We start from the raw sequence: 14,774 nt of genomic DNA on the forward strand, positions 1-14,774 counted from the left end.
AATTGATTTGCTATCCATTTACTCCACCTTCTGCTTTAGAACAGAAAGGTGATTTACAATACATATTATATACAGTATACAAAAAAACACACCTTGAGAACGTAACCAATTTGTCACGGCATAACTTTTCCAACTGAAATGCATGGAGCATTCCCCTCAGTTGGCATGTGTAAGGCTACTAAGGCTTGGGAAGAAGAAGAAGAGTTTGGATTTGATATCCCACTTTATCACTACCCGAAGGAGTCTCAAAGTGGCTAACATTCTCCTTTCCCTTCCTCCCCCACAACAAACACTCTGTGAGGTGAATGAGGCTGAGAGACTTCAGAGAAGTGTGACTAGCCCAAGGTCACCCAGCAGCTGCATGTGGAGGAGCGGGGAATCAAACCCGGCTCACCAGATTACGAGTCTACCGCTCTTAACCACTACACCACACTGGAGAAAATAAGCCTGCTCCATCCTCCCTGTGACAGCCCTTAAGATATTTGAAGATGGCCATCATATCTCCTCTCTGTCTCCTCCTTTCCAGGCTAAACAAACCCAACTCCCTCAACCATTCCTCATAAGGTTTGGTTTCCAGACCCTTGATCATCTTGGTCACCCTCCTCTGCACACGTTCCAGCTTGTGAATATCCTTCTTAAATTATGGTGCCCAGAACTGGACACAGTGTTCCAGGTGTGGTCTGACCAAGGGAGAATAGGGTGGGACTATTACTTCCCTAGACATCTATTGATGGTAGCCTAGAATAGAATTAGGTTTTTTGCTGCTGCATCACACTGTTGACTCATGTTAAACCTTACCTGGAGATGCTGGGATTGAACCTGGGACCTTCTACAAGCAAGGTGGATGCTCTGGCACTAAGCTGTTGTCCCACCCCTATATACCGCTACCAGGTTCAGAGGGAGCTTCCCTCTGAATTACCAGTCACTGCAGAACAGCAGCAAGAAGGGGCAATTGGTTTGTGGGCCTTCCCATAGACATCTGGAAAACGGCCTTGTAACCCCACCTACCTTGTCTCTCATACATGCATATAGGTATGGCGGGGTTGTTAGAGGGGGTCAAATGGCAATTAAATGCAGAACAAGTACAATCTGTGACAATGCAAAGCCTGAGATAAGGAGACAACTTGAGATGATTCACAACCGTATTCAGCGATAAAACAATCACCCTAGCAGTCTTATTGTCCTATTTAGGGCAAGTACAAGGCAAAGAACCCAAACACTAGAACAGTGTTTCCCGAACTCAGGTCTCCCATCTGTTTTTGGACTACCATCCTCCCTTGCTAGCAGGACCAATGATCAGGGACGATGGGAACTGTAGTCCAAAAACAGCTGGAGACCCAAGTTTGGGAAACACTGCACTAGAAGATGATTGTTTATTTAAAGTAATTCGTGCAATAATTAAAATAAGGCTGCCAAACCCCCCACCCTGGGAGCTGGAGGCAGTCTGTAGGAAGGAATTGCAGCTTATGGCGCATATGCACGTCCCATTTTGTCTCCGATTAGCAGGTTTCTGTCTTGTTCACAAAAGGCTGCCATCCCTGTTTGCCCAGAGGCACCAGCAGGCGAAAAGAGCTACATACACAACAGGAGAAGCCTCTCACATTTAAGTTCCATTTGCTGTCAGAAGCATTGTCTGTCTCCAACTTCAGAAAAGCCTAGCCAGACAGACTTTTAATCCAAGCCTTTAGCCTTGTGATAAGGAGGCTGGTCTCCACCAGTGATTTCACTCTTCTTCCATTATTGAGTAGGCAAAGAAGGGAGGTGTGTTTGTATTTGGGGAGGTGGGAGTGGCTGGGGGATAGTCTGTTAGACGTGCACCACCGCAGGCAGGTAGCACAAAAAGTCAGACTGTTGAGAGCCGTTTAATCCTTAGACAGGAAGATAAAAAGTTGGCTTAGACAGTATGATACTGTGCAGATTTCAGACTGGAAGGTTTAGCGCCGTCTGTTCTTTATAAAGGATCTGCGAGGGAGATACTCCAGAAAAAAGGAAAAAAGCCACAAGTGACAAGGAACAGAATGACTTTCTTACTTAAAAATCCTTACAACAAAGGGAACAGCACAAACAAGGGATTCCTTCACATCTCTTGACTTCTTGCTTCCATCTGATTTACAATTAAGACCAGTATGCTATTCTGGAAAGAAGTTAAAGGGGTCTAGAATTTGGCAGGAGTCCAGGGTGGGTAAAACAGCGCCTGTTCTGTTTGGGATCTGAAGCACTGAACCCCTTAAAGTTAGAGCCACGTGAACATGCTCAGAAGAGAGAAGATGCAGAGACCACAGATGCTTTAAGGAAACGATGGCCAAGGCAATTCCAAATTCAAAACAGCAACACTCACTTTTGATGTTTTGGTGCACAAATCGAACAGAGAATGCTGGTTTTCTTAAAAGTAGGTGACAGCTCACGATCTCCAGGACAAGCCTATTGTTTGTTACTACTGGCCAAACCTGCCAGTCAGGACTGGTCATATCTTCCTTTTGGAAGGGAAATTGCTGGCTCAGAACAGCCAGGAAATACCTGGATAGTCCTTGGGTGCTATGAAAGGGAAAAACCATCAGGGTAGGAAACACTCTCCAACCACTATGCATGATGATTTAGAAGAGCCTCCTGCAACCAGATACCCTCCAGATCTTGCTGGCCTAGAATTCCCATCAGCCCCAGCCAAACATGTCCAATAACCATGGATGATGGGAGTTGGTGTTGGCACCCGTCTGTCTCAAGAGACAATGGAGTGCACCTCTGGAGGTGAAGTCAAACAGCTGCATTAGAACCACCAAAGGGACCTTCCACGGTGCACAAAGTGTGTGTGGAGGTCCTGGGCTCCCCAGACAACAACCCCCTCCTCCTCAGCCTCTTTGATGTGGTCCAAAGAAAGCAGAGCAATACATCTGGCACCAGCTTGTCTGCAGGAGTTGCTGAAAGGAGGCGTACAAGGCACCATCCAACCATCTTAGGGACTCCACTCTTTGCTTGGTACGTATACAAACAGAACTTCCAGCATCTTCTAAACGCAAGAGCTTAAGTAACATGCAAAACACTCCTCAGCATCATCTTATGTTTCAAACAATGCTACATTCCTACCTACTGCTGTATTTCTAGCCTACAGATACATGTAATGTGATGAATCAGCAAGATTTCAGCTCCACACCACTCTCTCCAGCATAAGGTCAATATGACTTCTTTCCCAATTTGAGATTATTAATTATTTTGGACAGATCCCTAAAATGCTGAAGTAGTTACTTTGGCCTGCTGTGTACTAGAGTATTCCATCTGCCTTCATGCTGAGAGCGCTGAAAATTAGCCTAATCACATTTCACATGGATGTTCTTTAGTATTATTAGTCATCTGAAGTAGACTTCGTAAAACATGAAGAAAGTATTACCTAAAAGCGGTGGGATAGCATTATGCTGTTGAATATTCTAACTACTCAGAGTAATAAGACCTCCTGGTCAAGATCACATGAAGCATTGTGTTAGGCAAAGTATTCCCTTAACCTGATAACATAGATATCTTTTACATATAATAAAAATGTAAGAGTGTCATCACACATTCCTTCCTCACCACCCCCTTCATTGAAGGATCTGTAATGCTTCATTACAATCCTGGATTTCCATGAAGTCCAGGTAGAGGAGCATGAGAAGGGGGAGACAAAGAGGGAAAAGGTGGTGCTTAAATCAATGGGAGAGTTCAGTCACACATTGTATTTCACTTCTGGTACCATGTGTTGTTTTTAGTATGAAGTTCCAGATTCGAAGAAGTCATTGAAAACAGGTATTTTATTAACAAGCTAACATCCATATACATATAACATTCATCAGCCAAACTTAACCTTATTAGAGAACACACTATAGAGATTAAAAACACCACCAGAACCCTTCACTGTTCCTCCCCTCCTCTTCGGTCTCATTATCAGTTTGGACTTTAGAAGACTGAAGCAGAGCACAGAGTCAGACCTGCATGAAGCTAAATGAAGAGATTAACATAAAGAACAATTTGCAATTGTTACCTTGCTAAAGAAGTGATTTACTGTTTAGTCTCTTCATTTAGCAGCAAATCACTTCTTTAGCAAGGCGTCAATTGCAAATTGTGCATTATGTTAATTTCTGAACCTCATCTCCTTTAACTAGGCATCAGAACTGCTAAACCCAGGTCACAAATGTGCAGAAACTCCTCTGCACAGAGGGTTGCTATGTCATTAATAATAGATCTTGCAAGCTTTCTGCCTAAGTTTCCCCACCAAGTTCAAGGTTCTGTGTCAAGATCACTCTCTGGAAAGCAGAAACAAGTGACACCACAAGCTTCCTCTGTCCCATTTAGCTTGAAAGCTCTGCTTTACAGCACGGGAGAAGTAACATTCTTCAATGACAAAGCAATCATCTTCGTTAGCACGCAAGTGCAACCACAACGCACACACACACACACACACACACTGCAAACCATTTCTACTCAGCACCATCATGGGTAGCCAACATGATGTCCTCCTGTAGGACTACAACTCCCATCAGCCCTGACCACTAGCCATGTTGTGCTGCATGCAGAAGATCCAAGGTTCAACACCCCGCAACCCCTGGCTGAAGCTCAGTCAGAACAGTCTGCTGCTGCAAATCAGAGCGGACAATACCAACTTGAATGGGTGGGTGGGTGAACCATAGTATGACCTTCTTGTGTTTGGACAGGAGAGAGACATATGCAGAACAAGTACCATGAGAGAGACAGCATTTGTCAATGCATGTGAAGCACAGTGACTCTCTGTCACGGTACATATATGAATAGTTTAGAACTGAATGTTTACATTTCCTAAGAACACAAGAGCCGCCATACTGCACCAGACCAAAGACCCATCTAGTCCAGGATCCCGTTTATACAGTGGATGACAAGATGTCTATTGAGAAGCCTGTAAACAAGACCTGAGTGCAAGTCAGTGATTTGCACCCAGCACTTGATTCCTCTGAAGGTGTCAGCTACCTAAATGAACTTTCTCATCCATGTAGACTATGCACTAACACACATAGTTGACTTGTTATGTGATTCTGTATGACCATTTCCCACAAGCTTGAACTCTTGAGAGGGAAGGACTGGGAGCTCATATTCCCCACCACCTTACCATTCCAGAAAGTCCCACTAAACACTCTAGGACCTGCATTCAAATAAATGTGTTTTTAGGACTGCAATGCCAATTGTCAAAGTCAGTACCAAGAAACACAGTTAAGAAGGTATTTTTAACAGCAGCTTTCTCAGCTGGCTATGAGAATACGTGACATGGCAAAAACACAGGGCCTTTTAAGACTCAAAGCTGCTTTCAGGTTGAGTTTGTGCTGTAGGGCACCAGAACGGAAAGGGATTGCATCTTCATCCACCCGTGAAGAAGCGAAATACAGACACAAACACACATAACGCACAAATCAATGGAGGCCCCAACTATGATCAAATACAACCAGACATCCTCCATATGTGAAATCTCTTAAGTATTAGGTCATGAAGCAAACCCATGAATGTGGTCAACGGTTATTAAATAACTATGCAAATGTACTAGGAGGGAGGCACACTGGCGTTGAGGAACGCCTAGTAAGTCGTATCTTCGGTTTGTCACTGTGAATGACTAGTAAGAGTTTACTTTAGTTCTCCACATGCCGTTACAATTAAGCACAGGGCTACAGGACAGCCGACACCACAGGCCTATGAAAAGGCTCCAACTGCATGAACCAGGTTGCAGGATTCCTATTGCATCACATGCAAATTATCCACTTTCCTTTAACTTTGTTTATTGTCTCATGATTGAGCTTTTCTATTTCAGACCGCAGGTGGGAGTTGGGGTTTACATTCTCAGAAGACTTCTCCAGATTTACTCATTTTCTAACTCTTCCCTATAGGTATAAAACTATCACATCAAGGCAAGACCCAGCCTGGAAGAATTCTCCCCAGTGGCAATTCTCAACACGTAGGAAAATATTTACGTGAATCAGTGTTTTTTAAACACGCAAAAAAAAAGATCCTCATCTGCAGAAGAACAAGCTCAACATGACCACTGTGCTGAACTTGTATGTCAGCCCACTAACATCTAGGTATTTGCACTCCCAGTTTCAGCTGGCGGGTGCAATAAGAAGACTCTAACGAGGGAAATGTTGCTTTCCAGGTTTTGCATCACCGAGTCTCTTCTAGCTACCACAGACAGCGAAAGCGAAAGGGCTCGGGGGCAAGGGAAGAACTCGGCTTTAAAGAAGTGGAGCCAAAGCCATCTCTCGAGTCTTGTTGAACAAACACATGGCAGAAACTAGTTCACAGGCTTGAATTGGGGACCTTGCACTTCCCATATGGGTAGAAATGTTTTGCTTTTAAGCAGCCATCCAAGCTTAAAGGACTCAGGGGACATCTTGTGAACATGGCCTAGAAACTACCTGCGACTAGGAAACCGTTTTGAGAAAGTGCATTTAACATTTTTCATAGGCTTTCAGACCCTCCAAGTGCCCCTATTTTCTAGGGACAGTCCTGGATTTACAGAAGCCATCCTGGTTTCTGATCCCAGAACATCCCACTTCTCTTTTGGACGTCCCTATTTTCATTGGAGAAATGTTGGAGGATATGGAGTTATGCGAACCCCAGGTCAAGGAGCTTTGTGCTAAGTACTGAAGTTCTCCCCCTGGGCCAGCAGGGGGATACTGTAGATAGTTCAGGTCCACATATGCAAATAAGGGATCGAAAGTGACGTTCAGTGATTGGATAGTTTAAGAAAATGGTTACTGTTGCGTTCTAGTGGAGCCTATATAAGGAGGCTGGCTGAACCCTTCAGTTCAGTTCTGTTCTGGCCTGTGAATAAACAAGAGCTGTTTGAAGAATCGCTGTGTCGTCTGATATGTTCACCCACGACTTAACACTTTGGGCCTACCCTGCAGGTAGGGCTGTGAACGTTGCCAGTCTGAAACCCTGGGTAGCTGCTGCCAGTCAGCGCAGGCAATTCTGAGCTAGATGGAGCACCAGTCTGATTCTGTATAACAGAGCTGCTTATGTTCCTTTATAAGATTGCCTACTATCATTCCCTTTTCACACAAAGATCCACAGGTAAACAATGCTTATGAATGGAAGCCAAGCCATTCAATGGTTCCTTTTAGGTAGACACAGAGACTTGCAAGGCCTGAACTTCATACGTCGAATTCAAAATGCACACAATCTTTCTGCAATGCACTGAATTGGATTTCTAGGTTTCAAGGTCAGCTTTCCTTGCTTTATAGTTTTGAATGTGGTGCCTTTTATTAGTTTTGTTTGCTCTTTTTTCCTCTTAAGCTTACAGCACCGCATAGCAAGCCCTGTCGAGTGCTGTATCTTAATGACACACTGAACTACATTTTACCCATGAAAAAAAGCTGCCAGATGTTTCATGCTGTCCGATTTTATTAGGTCGCTGCACAAAGAAGAGTCAAAGGTAATTCCTTTTAAAAACAAAAACACAACCACTAACCCATTTTCAATTTGGTAACATTTTTCCAACCCAGATTCTAGTGCAATGCAGTGGAGTTGACAATATTGATTGCAATTAAAAAATAACAATAAAGCCAGGAGGAATTAAAGACAAGCTTTCAAGTTCAGAAATTTCTGCTCAGTGATATTTACGACAGCATCAGAAATCTTTTCTCAGTGTGGGTAACCAGGAACTAAGGGACTGATGTTAAAAAAAGAACCATGCTTGGATTCACCCTCCCCTATAATCTCATGTGCCATAAATGATGGAATTCCATGTGGAATCTGTTATTTGGATTCTCAACAATCTGAACATTCATTTACAAACAAAAGGGGTGGGGATGAAGCAGGTTTTTGGCCTTGATGTCTACAGAGACAAGTATGAATGACTCCAAAATTCAGAGTAGAAGAATATTTCTGCCATGCGTTCTGATCTATTATCAATAACTCCTAATCATGAGCCCCCCCCCCCCAGCCTGCATAGTCTTCCCACAGTCTTCCCATCTCTCCTATGGAGGAGCAGGAGGGGAATCTCAGCTACCACACTGGGGAGGGAATCTCAATTCACATTGGGCTGCTTTTATTCTAAGGAAGAAAATGTACACGCATATCATTGGCTTGCAGCGTTTTTTTCACACCTACAATTTGTAGGTGTGAAAAAATATAAACTGCTTTGGAATCTGCTTCAGTCACTTTCTTCCCTATCCGAGTTTCAAGCCTACTTTGCCTTTCTCCCAAAACAGCATGCAACAATTTGTAAAACAAATTATTTCTGCATCAACATTTATAACAGAGGGGAAAACCATACCTGTACAGGACTGCAGACTCTAGATAAGAGCAACAACCAATAGCCCAAATTAGCAGCCAACAATGAATACTTTCTTAAAGCAGCACTTCAGTGGATTCAAGAAATGCTGTCCTTGACAGTAATAAATTCTCTAATTACCCAAATAAAAGCTGCACAATTTGGGCCATCCTGTCATTCTTCTTGTTTCTAGAGATTTGTGGCTTTGGGAGTTCTTGAGCAATGTGCAGTTCCACAAAAGCCAATAGGTCCCTCTATGACTAACTGCGAGTTAATGAAAAGGTGGCTTGGGTGCATAGTAGGCAGGGCTGCTACACCAGGCATAGCCAATAGGGTGCCATCCAAATGTGGCTGGACTCCAACTCCCAACAGCCACAGCCCCCATGGCCAATGATCAGGGATGATGGGAGCTGTGGTTCAGCAATAGGTCAGAGTCTGCCACTAAAGTAGAACTGCCAATACTCAACCATTCACAAGAGATTACAGTGGTACCTTGGTTCTCAAACGCCTTGGTACTCAAACAACTTGGAACCCCAACACTGCAAACACAGTACAGTAGTAAGTGTTCCCTTCTGCGAACCTTTTTCGGAGGTTGGATGTGCTCTGTTTTGAGTGCCACACTTCCGTTTCGAGTGTTACGCTGAGGCCTGTCTGTTTTTGCTATTTATTCTGCGTTTTTGTGGCTCTTTTTTGTTTTATTTTTTTGTGACTGTGCGGAACCCAGTTCAGCTACTGATTGATTGTGTGACTGCAGTACATTGTTTACTGCTTTCATTTTATGGATCAATGGTCTCATTAAATAGTAAAATTCATGTTATATTGCTGTTTTAGGGGTTGTTTTTACAAGTCTGGAACAGATTAATCCATTTTGCATTACTTTCTATGGGAATGCACACCTTGGTTTTGGAACGCTTTGGTTTTGGAACTGACTTCCAGAACAGACTAAGTTTGAGGACCAAGGTACCGCTGTACAAGCAACTAAGTAGATTCTATGCACTCTTCCAGACTCTAATCAGGGGAAGAATCATAGAATTGTAAAGCTGGGAGGGACCACGTGGGTCATCTAACCCCTGCAGCACAATAATCTTTTGCCCAAAGTGGGGCTCGAAACTACAACCAAGAGTTTAAGAGTCTCCTTTTAAGAATTATTGGGACAGAAGTTCCAAACAAGATGATTAGGCTGTTTATGATTCTAACAACAGCAGCTAGGATCCTCTATGCACAAAAACGACAGGAAGAAGTTCCCACCAAAAAAGAATGGATAAGTAAAATGATGCACTATGCAGAATTGGCAAAGTTAACAGATAAAATAAGAGAACCTAACGGTAACTGTTTTATGGAATAATGGAAGCCTTCTTTCCGACTACTTAAAGAACTACTGAAGTATGATGAATTCACGAACAGGATTTGAACTATAAGCAACAGAATGAATTAGAGATTATTGTATTGTTAGGGTGTAAGAGAGAGAAAATAAGGTGCAGCAAAGAAGGAGAAATAAAAAACCACGGAAAATGGAGTCGACAAAACAAAAGAAAAATCTATTACGTATTGGAGTGTGTGGCGTTTGCCTCCTAGGTGGGTCATAAGGAAAGGGTTAAAATGAGTGTGATATGATTGGCCAGTGGAAACTGATAGGAGGAGTTAGGGTTAGAGGGGGAGTTGTGTGAAAGTCAGTTGAGAGTTGGCAGTTGAAGAAGGAAGAGCGAGGTTTAGTCGGTGGGTTGGTCAAGTTGTGTGGTGAAGGAGTGAGAGGAATTGTTAAGTGGAGTCAGATAGATAGTTGGAATAATCAGTTTGAAGTTGTTAGGAATGCATAGGACAGTTAAGGAACTAAGATTAAGAAACTGACAAGGAAAATTAACTGAAACCATAAGCTTGTTCGTGCCTATAAATAAACTTGATTATTTGTTAATGTTAACAACTGTCTGGACTCAGTGATTACCCGTGAGGAGAAACGGGTTGGTGGCAGCGAAGAAAGCAATCACAGTGTTGGCACAGGGTCAATAGACCGCCAAATGTCCGGGGGCCCTGTGTGATCGCCACAGAGTGTATATCTGAAAGTTTTGAAAACTTAATAAATTATAACTGAAAAAAGGAATCATTTAAAGAAGTTTCCATACGCTCATCCGGACTAAATAATCAGGGAAGAGTGTCTGATCTGTCTCCCAAGATCACAGAACAGGAGTGAAGGCTTTCTCTGCTATTTCTACCTATTATGGGATTAGCTCCCAAGCGAAGACCAGCTCTCCTCTAGGGAGGAAAGCAAGAGAGAAACAGCTCTCTTACCCAAAGGAGAGAGACAATTGGACATGAGCCTGACATCAGAACTATCAACGTTCAGAAAGCATCAGGAGAGGACTTCAGTCTCTCAGGACACACTGCTGCTGACCTGATTCTGTAACAAAAAGTTTCAAAGGGAGACTTCAGAGCAAAATTGCTGAACTGGAACTTATCCTCAAGTTTCATTCTATTCATTTAGTTCTTGATAGGATCTTCTCTCCCACTCCAGGTGTCAAATTAGCATAGCAAAGGTGGAAGATTGCATTATCTAAAATTCCTGCACTGCTCGCATCTTGTATGTGTTTTGCATGTAAGTGTCACAGCCCTACTTGCATTTCATGACCTTTGGGCTTCAGTGATTTGATTTTTTCTCCTCCCTGTGCCACACTCTGAATTTTTCAATAATTGGAGATAAAGGCAAGCTAGAGATATTTCTCTGCCAACTAACAATACCAGTTCATATATCTGATAAAGAGGCTCATTGCCACAATATACCTGCTAGTATTTAAAAAGCCACACAACATCCATTCCAAAGTCCATAAATTATTATTACTGTATTGTTACAGGGAACCAGGAAGAGGGCCTTCTCGGTAGTGGCACCTGCCCCTTGGAATGCCCTCCAGTCAGATGTCAAAGAGATGACTAATTATACATCTTCCATAGACATCTGAAGGCAGCCATGTATCAGGAAGCTTTTACTGTCTGATGTGTCTAGTGTTCTTTTATATTTTGTTGGAAGCTGCCCAGAGTGGCTGGAGCAACCCAGTCAGGCAGCATACAAACAAAATTATTATTATTATTATTATTATTATTATTATTATTATTTAAAGCACATGGCTTTCCCCAAAGAATCCAGGTAGTTTGTTAAGGAGGAAGGGAATTGAAGCTCTGTGAGGAGCAAACCAGAGTCCCCTGGACTCTTTGGGGGAAGCCCTGAGTTTGAAATGTATGATGTGCCCAAGTTGTCACTTTCCCAAGATCCCAAACTTTGATCCATCCTCAACCACCACCTCCACAGAGCCTCCTCTTGTAATGATACCTTTAGGGGCAACTGTGGAACTGATGTTGACTGACTACATCAATATTACTGTAGAATTCGAATACAGAACTGAGAAGCCCTGTCTGCAAAACACGTCCTGTTAAAGAGCTGGGTGGTGAACAAAAAGTTCTTCAGCCGGTGCAGAAAAGACCATGGGTTGTAGCCAGTGCTGATCCTACTCATGAGAAGACCCACTGAAATTATTAGGCATGGCTAAGTTACATGCTTCCATTTCAGTGGGTCTATTCCAAGTAAAATTTCACTGGCTAGGACCCCATGAAGGCATTGCCAGGTTAACCATTCTGGGAAGGCTACACTCTGACAGTATTCTACACTTTTCATAAACCCCCTCCTCAGCTGTTGGGAAATCAGCCTACAGAACTTTTTAATAGAATCACAGAATTGTAGTGTTGGGAAGGGACCCCCAAAGTCATCTAGTCCAACCCCTTACGGTGCATGAATCTCGAAGAAAGCATCCATTTTAAACCAAGAAGCCAACTTAAAATAGAATAAAATCAATGGCTATCTTGGCGCGGGGCTGTTTCAGAAACAAAACAATCCACGGAAATTAAAATAACCTATGCAAATGAACCCAGAGCAAGGATCTCTACCTGGGAAAGGCTGCCATTTACACGGCTCGCTCCTCTAGGAGGTGCTCCGCCGTGGTGTCCAGCCCAGGGAACGGAACCGCTTCCTCACGTGCAAACGAGCTAGCAACTTTTCCAAAGCCTAGCCGGCTCTGAGCAAAGAGGAGGCCGCTCGGCTTCTCGTGGAGCAAGGCAGCTCCTCCTGCACCCCACCCACCCATTCCTTTGCGGTCCGGCTCTCTTGACAAACCTCAGCAGCTGAAGTTCTCTGCTGGGCGACCTCGTGGTTTTCCTCGGCTGGGCGGGGAGCCGAAGGGACGGGCCCTGGACCGGGAGGCGCCCAGCCCTCCAGAACTTTTAACCAGCCTGGACTGGGGCAGTTTCCCCTCCCAACACCTGCTGTTTGCTCAACGTCTAACCCAGAGCCTCCCTAACTTTTGGGGGCCGCCAACCCCCCTCCCTTCCGCTCCATGGTCCCATAACCACCTCCCCAGTGCCTGCTACCCTACCCTAACACAAACCATTATTCCGAACAGTGGTTTGCACGACCCACTAAGGAAGGTGGTGGCACAAGCAAATTCTAAACAGTAGCAAGACATTGCACATTTATTCAAAATCCAGTTAAATCTTTTTGGTTTAATTCATTCAGCAAAACTGGTGGGCTGGTGAGAGTAGCTTTTCAACGTCATTTGCACCTCCAGCGATACCCGGCCGCCCCCTTGTCTCTTATTAGCGCCTCTCTCCCCCCACCCCCACCCCAGGTTATTCCACCGCCTCCCAGGATGAGCTCGCAAGCTTCCTTGCAATTTTAGGGCAGTGGATTGGTCCTAGTTAAAGTATTATTGCCCAGCTGTGGGGGGGTTTTTTTGGGGGGGCGGGAGTTCCTTACGGGCCAAGACGGGTTCCTTTGCTCTTCACGTTTCTCCAGCTAGTCCTCCTTCTGAGGAAGAAAATCACATGCATACAAGCGGAGCGGAGCCCAAACCTGCAATTCCTATAAACCGTCTTGATTTGGAAAGCACGTCTGGAATCAGAGCTGGGTTTCTCTGCCTTCCCGCAAGGGGGATGCCTGGGACAGTCTTCGAAAATTAGTAGACTCAGGGTGTTGACCTGGATTTCAGCGGAGAACAACTCGAAGAGTGTTCTGCTTAAATAATAATGATTGCGAGGGCAGACTTAGTTCAGCCTCCGCTCCCCCAACAGTGGGAAAAGATGACTTAGGCACAACTTTCCCCCCACGCTCACACATGTAGGCACGGAACACGCCCCTCTTCGGAAAGCAGAGGGGCAAAACCCAAACAGGGGGGCGGAGCGCGAAGAGATGGAGGACTCGCTTTCCAGCTTGCATGTACTTTGAGGGTCTATCGTGAAGGTCTATGCTCCCCCCCGCCGCCGCCCAGGCTGCCCTCCTAGCCCCATCCGTCCCGGGGGTTGGCTTCTCCTGAGCCCCCCAGGCATAGCCGCCTCGACACCCCCCCAGAACCCCACAAGCGTTTTCACAGCCCCCCATTCTTCCCCGTCCCTAGAAGCCCCAGCCCTGTCTGCCCCGCTCTCCGCAAGCCGCCCTCTCACCTGCTGCAGCTGCAGCTGCCGGTGGTCCAGAGGCAGCCTGTGATTCTCGCAGTTCAAAGCAGGGAGGAGAAAGGCGGGTTTTTCTGGGTTTTAGGGTTGTTGTTTTTTAAGCAAAGATCCGAGTCCTCCCGCTAGTGTTGTTCTCAATTTAGCTGCACCGCTTGCAACCATTGGGGGAAGAACCGTGGAAACCGCCCGCCTCCCTTCTCTGCGATAGGCGGGACGGCTGGGGGGAGAAGCTCCGATTCGTAGCTCCAAGAGCCCCCCACTCCCTCGCCGCGCTTTGCTTTTTTGGTAAGGGGGTGAGGGGCGGGGGAGGAAACCCCGCTCTTCCCTTCTTTCCCTTTGCATCCAGCGTTCATTCAAAGATGAGGAGCGCCCCGCCCCCTTCATTTGCATGGGGCGGAGCCCTTCCGAGGCTGAGGAGGCCGAGGAGTCCCCATTGGCTGGGGGCGTTCCTCTCCGAGTGACGCGCCAGGGCCGGTGTTCCCCCGCCGCCGCCGCCGCCGCCGCCGCCGCCGCGCTTTGTACCCACTGAATGAATATATGAATGAATGATGAGTGGCTGCATCACACTTATTCTGAAAGTCTCCTCCGAGGCTGCAATGAGGAGAAGGCGACAGAGATTTCCTCACTCTCCCTCGCTGCTGGGAAGTTGCTGAGCAGGGAGTGTGGAGACTGTGAGACTCCCTCTCCGGGAGGCCACGTCTGTTTTCCCCGACGTGACAGGCTGCTTCACCACCAAGGCAAAGCGCCAAGAAACTGTGAAGAGAGACGTGGACTTTTCTCTCTCATTTTCCCCCTCCTTAAAAATTGCAACATGCAAGTACAGCGGTATCAAGCTGTGAACAGTTTAGGGCTTTAATTCCATCACTTAGTATGCAGGGAATAATTGATGGCACTCACCTCGTTTGAAGGATGACATTGTCACACAGGTATTATTAAATCCACAGCACATCCCTGCGGGAACTGCAGGCACTCGGAGGCGATGGGAGGCTCCAGTTCCCCTGCCTGGGCCTCTGCCAGGCCTGGTCTCGCG

The 14,774-nt window shown here is 45.4% G+C and overlaps 1 protein-coding gene across 3 annotated transcripts in view; it reads right to left on the minus strand.

Moving 5' to 3' along the window:
• The window catches only part of PDZD2 (PDZ domain containing 2), a 240,176-nt gene extending 226,360 nt beyond the window's left edge, over positions 1–13,816 (minus strand). Inside the window, exon 1 of one of the 3 annotated variants that reach the window (XM_083575459.1) lies at positions 13,736–13,816. The gene's annotated coding sequence lies outside the window, so the exon portion shown is untranslated. Of the gene's footprint in view, positions 1–12,187; positions 12,424–13,735 lie in introns of those variants that run through there. The other 2 variants (XM_083575460.1, XM_083575458.1) reach the window with 2 other exon arrangements.
• Between the last annotated feature and the right edge of the window lie 958 nt (positions 13,817–14,774).

The sequence above is a fragment of the Podarcis filfolensis genome, assembly GCF_964270895.1.
Source record: "Podarcis filfolensis genome assembly, chromosome: 11".
NCBI lineage: Eukaryota > Metazoa > Chordata > Lepidosauria > Squamata > Lacertidae > Podarcis > Podarcis filfolensis.